This window comes from Phoenix dactylifera, chromosome 4, assembly GCF_051530095.1.
Source record: "Phoenix dactylifera cultivar Ajwa chromosome 4, Ajwa_hap1_PhDact_Kaust_v1.1, whole genome shotgun sequence".
NCBI lineage: Eukaryota > Viridiplantae > Streptophyta > Magnoliopsida > Arecales > Arecaceae > Phoenix > Phoenix dactylifera.
The window spans coordinates 18643275-18651505 of record NC_143193.1 but is presented as its reverse complement, the minus strand read 5'-3'; the positions used below and the strand labels follow the sequence as shown (position 1 = coordinate 18651505).

Sequence of the window (8231 nt, the reverse complement as noted above, 5' to 3'; positions counted from 1 at the left end):
ACTGTGCATACTGCCCCGGCCGAGGTCTTACGAACTCAGTCTTATAAATCACATAGGATCTCTCCTTATCTATCAAGGTCGATAGATTCCTTATAGGTGCATACCCTACTCCTACAGTGAACTTACTGCAGCCAATCTACACTGCATGGACCCATATGGCTAGAGACCATGTATGTGTGCAGTCAAACTACAATAACCTCACTGTGAGTAGCCGAAGCACCGCAGGTCAAAGGACCAGTCACACTACTGCAACATCAAGCAAGTCACTGACGAGTGGACAGACATCCAAGTGACTTCTTGTATTGGTCACGCTCAGTACCCTTGTTCTTAACAAGCACCTGCACTATTACTTCAGTGTCGCTACACTGTGGACTCGAGTCTCGTCCATCCATAAGGAAAGTAATCTGTGTACTGATCTCATCGGATCGATCACCGTCCTCGTGATGATCCATCGATCAGGAGCGTTTAGAAATTAATCACTAATGATACATGGCTCAAATTCTCAACTCTTGAGAATATGCATCATCATCTTATTAATTCCTTGGACGATTCATAGACACAATAATAATATGAATGAAAAAGATGCCTTTCATTTATTCAATAATAATAAAGTCAAGTACAAATTATGTCCTAGAATTAATAATGTGTCAGCCAAAATTGGCTTCTAGGGCATACATCTAACAGTAGGTGGAGGAGCTGAATGGTGTGACTGTTGAGGATGATCATTTTGAAGGGTTCTAGCATGCTATAATGGGCAGCGGAAGCTAGAAATTTTAAAAATTTCTTGATAAAGTTCCTTAACATAAAACCCTTATAAGCCAAGATCACCTTAATGGAAGCAATCAAATAATATAATATAAATACAGAAATAGAAGAATACCTCTAACGCTAATCTAATGTGCAGAATTTCCACTAGGTGCCCAAGTGTTCACCCTCCAACGTTGATCCACACGAAAACTTGATTTAAGTCTTAAGCTCCAAAGACTTTGATCCTTAATGCAGAATTCTTCTAAAGAACTCTAATGGCTTGCTTTCCTTTCTTCTATTTTTCTTTAACCTTCTAAAATCACTTCTAATCCTTTTGTCCTAAAGAAGACCACCTTGTCTTGGCTTAGGACACACTAGAAGCAATGCTAGAAAGAAAGAAACTAATGTAAGAAAGAAAGAAGAGAGGAGTGGGGTGGAGTTGGAATGATGAAACCCATGGAGTGCTAGCCTATTTATAATAGGTGTAGGGATGCATCTCCAAGGGATGCATCCCATCCACACATCCTCTCATGAAAGGGCATCATCTAAAGGGCCATATCAAATAAGAGGAGGTGCAGATCAAGTGAGGAGGTGTATCAAATGATATGTCCTTTCATGTGGTGCCATATTTTGACCAAGTCAACATCACATGCTAATCACATGTCCATCACGCCTCACCTCTTGATCTTTCATGATGATGATCCAAGGGCTCCAATGCAAGGCGCCATTCACTTGACCCATTAAGTCTTCATCCAATGGTGGGATTAAGATCCAATGGTCAATTATGGTAGCCATCCTCTAACTCAATCCAATTGGGTTAAACCAACTCTCCATTATGTCTTCATCCAATGGTAGATCAAGATCTAACGGTCTAGATTGAATGATTTATTAAATTTAATCCAATTAGACTCAAACCAAGCCAATTAGGTGCCAACTCTTGGCTAACCCATATTACAACATGATCTAATCAAATTAGATCAATTAAGAATCGGATTCGAATCCAATTCGAATCAAGAGCTAAGGGTTTGCAACACCTGCTAGGATGTCTATCTTGCAAACATGATCTAATCCAATTAGACCCTTAATAAGTTTTCTTGTGTGTGACCCATTGGGTTTCATACTTAGCCAGCAATAGGTGTGAGTGCGAGTTGACCCAACTTGATTAGAACTCTTCTAATCGATTTAAGTCCAAACTACGCGAACCCGAACTTAACAATTAGAATCCTTTCTAATTGGTGATCGAATTAAACTATTTAATTCGATCAAATCTATAAGACAAGATTGATGTCTAGCAACGTATCATGTCTACCCAGAAAATATGAAATTTGGTGGAAATACCAAAAATACCCTTCAGTGGCAAGTTACCGTGCAATTCAATCCTTTAAACAAACTGCATCCCAAATATGTATATGAGTATGAATATATGTCAAACTCAATTTCATATTCATATATTTCTCAATCTTCTAATGATAATTCGAATAATGAAACATTAGAAACTCTTTCTAATTTTCATTGTGCTTTGATCAAAGGCTTCCTGAATTATTATATGATTAGAATAAATAGGATGCGATCTTCTCTTACTAGAAGTGATTAATTCCTTGTTGACCTACTCATAACCTTCGTACACATTCCGCCATATCCAGAAGACCTCGTACATAACTTATTGTCATGAATGAGTGAAAACCAAAATATGGATTTATGTGCACAAGATACTATGGTGATCTCAGGTCAAAGGATCAGTTGCACAACTCCCACTAAGAGAATCATCTTTTGACATGTAAGTAAGACTTTATAAGATTTCTCTTTGTAGGTCAATTCAGTGAACTCATTTCTCTAATGAGCACCCACATCTTTGTATTAGTGTCTCCACACAAGTGATTGTGAGATCAATCACCCTCTGTATTGAGCATACATAAGATGTGCCAGTCTGTCCGGTAAACATTGATCCCCGACTCAATGTACCAATAACTGGGAATATTTAAGATTAAGATTTTAGGATTTTAGGTCTCATTAGTATGATCTCATCATAGCCTCAAAATCATTGCCTTAATCTAAGGGGTTCATCACAAATATAATCAACAGCATATGATGAAACACAATGCCTTTATTTATATTGAATGTCATGTACATGATTTGGAAAATCAAAAGAAAATCCTTCACAATATATATTGCGATTGGCTTGTAGGGCATCTACTCTTTCAATCTCCCACTTGCATTAAAGCCAATCGCCCTTATATTTCATCCCCATACAATCGAGGTGGCGATCGAACTGCTATTGTGGTAGAGCTTTAGTGAACGGGTCTGCTAAGTTGTTCTTTGTGTCTACTCGTTCAATGACTATGTCTTGTCTCTCGACGATCTCTCGAACGAGGTGGAAGCGTCTTAGAATGTGCTTGGATTTGTGATGAGACCTTGGTTCCTTTGCTTGAGCAACAGCTCCAGTGTTGTCACAATAAACTGGAACTGGTCCAGCAATCTCAGGAACTACTCCCAACTCAGAGATGAACTTCTTCATCCAGACAGCTTCCTTAGCGGCTTCACTTACAGCGATGTATTCTGCCTCAGTAGTTGAGTCAGCTACAGTTTGCTGCTTGAAACTCTTCCAGCTCACTGCACCACTATTTAGGGTAAAGACATACCCTGAAGTGGACTTGCTATCATCTGGGTCTGATTGAAAACTAGAATCAGAAAATCCTTCTAGTTTCAACTCAGATCCTCCATAAACTAGAAAAATATCTTTAGTCCTTCTTAAGTACTTAAGAATATTTTTCACAGCTATCCAATGATTCTCTCCTGGATCAGCCTGGAATCTGCTTGTTATGCCTAAGGCATAAGCAACATCAGGCCTAGTACATAGCATAGCATACATAATTGATCCTACTGCCGAAGCATAGGGAATAGAATTCATTCTATTCGTCTCTTCAGATGTCTTAGGAGACATCTTCTTAGAGAGACGTATGCCATGACTCATAGGTAAGTAACCTCTTTTACTTCCTTCCATGCTGAATCTTTTCAGCACACGCTCTATGTACTTAGACTGGGACAAGCCTAGCATCCTTTTAGATCTATCCCTATAGATCTTTATACCAAGTATATAGGATGTTTCTCCCAAGTCTTTCATGAAAAAGCTTTTTGATAGCCAAGTCTTGACCGATTGTAACATTGGAATATCATTTCCAATGATTAGTATGTCATCTACATACAATATTAAGAAGACAATGACACTCCCACTAGTCTTCTTGTACACACATGGTTCATCCACATTTTTGATAAAACCAAACTCTTTGACTGTTGTATCAAAACGGATGTTCCAACTCCTCGATGCTTGCTTTAATCCATAAATAGATCTCTTAAGCTTGCCCTACTTGATTTGCTCTTCTACTTGAGACAAATCCTTCTGGCTGTGTCATGTAAACCTCTTCCTCAAGATAACCATTAAGGAAGGCGGTTTTGACATCCATCTGCCAAATTTCATAATCATAGTATACAGCTATTGCAAGCAAAATCCGAATAGATTTAAGCATGACAACTGGTGAAAAAGTTTCATCATAGTCAATTCTTTGCTTTTGCCTGAAACCTTTTGCCACCAATCTAGCCTTGTAGGTTTCTACTTGGCCATCTGCTCCAATCTTCTTCTTATAGACCCATTTGCAACCTATAGGGTTTACACCTTCTAGTGCATCAACCAAAGTCCATACTTGGTTGGTATACATAGAGTCTATTTCGGATTTCATAGCTTCTAACCATTTGTTAGAGTCATTACTCATGATAGCTTCCGAATAGGTCAGAGGATCATCATTTTCAACGATGTGGGCTTCATCATTCTCAATGATAAACCCATACCTCTTAGGTGCATTTCGCACTCTATCTGACCTTTGGAGAGGAGATGTGTGTTGTGGTTGTACTTCATCAATGGGTACATCTGGTTGAGGAATATCTTGTGTTTCCATTTGTAGGTCTTGAACTTCTTCAAGTTCAATTCTCCTATCCTTGCCCTTTTCTAAGAAAAACTCTTTTTCCAAGAAAGTGGCATGCCTAGCAACAAATACCTTTTGTTCGGTAGGATCATAGAAGATATATCCTAAACTGTCTTTAGGATAACCTACAAATGTACACTTGTCCGATCTAGCACTTAGCTTATGTCCAAAATTTCTTTTGACATAAGCATGACAACCCCATATCTTAAGATACTTAAGATTAGGTTTCTTTCCTTTTCGATATGGATTTCAGCTGTCTTTAACATATTTAATAGCTCAGGCAGTGAGACATTCAGCTTGTTCATGTAAAACTTCACAACAAACTGAGAGAATGATTCAGGTAGTGATTGCAGGATCAAATCCTGACTGAGCTCACTATCCATAGCAAAACCTAATTGACTTAATCTGGTGATCAAGTCTATAACCATAAGACAATGGTTTTGCATGGATGTTCCTTCATTCATTCTAGCACGGAACAATTGCTTAGATATCTCATATCTAGCAGTTCTACTCTGCTCTCCATACAACTCCTTTAAATTAAGAAGTATGGATTGAGTGTCCATGTTCTCATGTTGTCTCTGTAGCTCATTGCTCATGGAGGCAAGAATGATACATTTGACAGTTAAACTGTCATTCTTCCACATCTTATGTGTGGCTACCTCCTCTTCTGTAGCATCATCCCCTAGATCTCCAAGATCAGGAGTTTCAAGAATATAGGAAATTTTCTCCTGAGTAAGTACAATCTTAAGATTCCTCAACCAGTCTACATAGTTTGGACCGGTCAACTTGTTGGCATCCAAGATGCCTCTTAGTGATAGTGAAGATGCCATTTAATTCAGAATTAATTCTACATAAGCAAAGAACAAAACTATCATAAACAAACCAATCATGATGACATATATACAATTAGACAAGGACTTTATCTAATTGTTACTCCCACTATTTTATCGAATATCATGGCCCTCTCCTATGATAAACGAGAAAATCTAATTTTTCTTAGTAGGGTTGAGATCTTAATTCATCATAAAAGCCTTGTGGTTGCACAACAAACCTTTATGAGTTTAAAGGTAGGAAACTCTTTCCAATTGCATCTCATGCAATTCTCAACTTTATCCTATCCTCTTAAAATACTTATAGCCTTGTGGTTGTACAACAAAGCAACATATTAAAATATGCCATAAGCATCTCTATGCACCAAGACAGCCATCCAATGGTCCAGAAGTGAAGATCCTATCAAACCCAATCCAATTGGGTTTAACCAACTTAAAGAAAACATTAAACCTAATCAAATCAGGTCTAATTAAAGCCAAATAGGTTCCAACTCTTGGCTAACCCATATTAGGTCATGATCTAATCATATTAGATCAACCTAACCTAAGAATCAGATTCGAATTTAATTTGAATCAGGAGCTAGGGGTTTGCAACACCTGCTAGGATGTCTATCTTGCAAACATGATCTAATCCAATTAGACCCTTAATAAGTTTTCTTGTGTGTGACCCATTGGGTTCCATACTTAGCCAGCAATAGGTGTGAGTGCGAGTTGACCCAACTTGATTAGAACTCTTCTAATCGATTTAAGTCCAAACTGCGCGAACCCGAACTTAACAATTAGAATCCTTTCTAATTGGTGATCGAATTAAACTATTTAATTCGATCAAACCTATAAGACAAGATTGATGTCTAGCAACGTATCATGTCTACCCGAAAAATATGAAATTTAGTAGAAATACCAAAAATACCCTTCAGTGGCAAGTTACCGTGCAATTCAATCCTTTAAACAAACTACATCCCGAATATGTATATGAGTATGAATATATGTCAAACTCAATTTCATATTCATATATTTCTCAATCTTCTAATGATAATTCGAATAATGAAACATTAGAAACTCTTTCTAATTTTCATTGTGCTTTGATCAAAGGCTTCCTGAATTATCATATGATTAGAATAAATAGGATGCGATCTTCTCTTACTAGAAGTGATTAATTCCTTGTTGACCTACTCATAACCTTCGTACACATTCCGCCATATTCAGAAGACCTTGTACATAACTTATTGTCATGAATGAGTGAAAACCAAAATATGGATTTATGTGCACACGATACTATGGTGATCTCAGGTCAAAGGATCAGTTGCACAACTTCCACTAAGAGAATCATCTTTTGACATGTAAGTAAGACTTCATAAGATTTCTCTTTGTAGGTCAATTCAGTGAACTCATTTCTTTAATGAGCACCCACATCTTTGTATTAGTGTCTCCACACAAGTGATTGTGAGATCAATCACCCTCTGTATCGAGCATACATAAGATGTGCCAGTCTGTCCGGTAAACATTGATCCCCGACTCAATGTATCAATGACTGGAAATATTTAAGATTAGGATTTTAGGATTTTAGGTCTCACTAGTATGATCTCATCATAGCCTCAAAATCATTGCCTTAATCTAAGGGGTTCATCACAAATATAATCAACAGCATATGATGAAACACAATGCCTTTATTTATATTGAATGTCATGTACATGATTTGGAAAATCAAAAGAAAATCCTTCACAATACATATTGCGATTGGCTTGTAGGGCATCTACTCTTTCACATTTCTCCACCTAAAATTTGGATGATTCTTCCAACCAGGGTTATAGGTATTCGAGTATGGATCGCTATAAGGCTTTTGGTAGGAGTTCATAGCATTTGCTTGATCGTGCAAAACTTCTTTGAATACCGGTATGGTGGGGCAATCTGTAGTGGTATGATCCGACATATCGCAGATACCACAACACTCGTTTCTAAGCTCTATAGTCTTGATAGGCTCAACCTTCCTAAGCTCAATTTCTTCTACCTTCCTAGTAAGGGCTGCCATTTTAGCATGAAGATCATCCTCAGTTCTAAGGTTGTAAAAGCCTCCCTGTACAGAGCTAGTAGGCTTAGGTAAAGACTTGGTGTTTCTATCCCCGTTATCCCAAAGTTGGGCAGTCTCAGCAAGGGAATCCAAATATTCCCACGCCTCATCGGGGTGTTTTTCTAAAAATCTACCATTGCACATGGTCTCTACAAACTGTTTCAACTGTGGAGATAAACCTTCATAAAAGAAGCTAATGGTTCTCCAGGTTTCGAACCCGTGATGAGGGCATGAGAGAAGAAGGTCTTTAAATCTTTCCCAACATTCATAAAATGTTTCATTATCTTTTTGTTGGAAATTGCTGATATGTCTTTTCAAAAAGTTGGTCCTTTGTGTGGGGAAGAACTTCTTTAAAAATTCTCTCTGCGTATCTTGCCAAGTTCTTATTGATCTAGGTCGCAAAGAGTTTAGCCATGTTTTGGCCTTATCCTTTAGAGAGAAAGAAAACAATGTCAGCTTGAGGACATCCTCGGTGACGTTTGGCACTCTAAATGTAATGCTCAATTCTTCAAAATTCTTTAAATGAAGATACGGACTCTCGGACTCTAACTCGTGGAACTTGGGTAGTAATTGAATTACCCCGGATTTGATGTCAAAATGTCCTACATT

The 8231-nt window shown here is 37.8% G+C and overlaps 1 non-coding gene across 1 annotated transcript; it reads left to right on the top strand.

The window, feature by feature from the left end:
- Positions 1–7836: 7836 nt before the first annotated feature.
- Positions 7837–7945, top strand: LOC149753703 (small nucleolar RNA R71). Its single transcript, XR_016409282.1, has one exon. It is a non-coding gene; the product is annotated as a small nucleolar RNA R71 (small nucleolar RNA).
- The last annotated feature ends 286 nt before the right edge of the window (positions 7946–8231 follow it).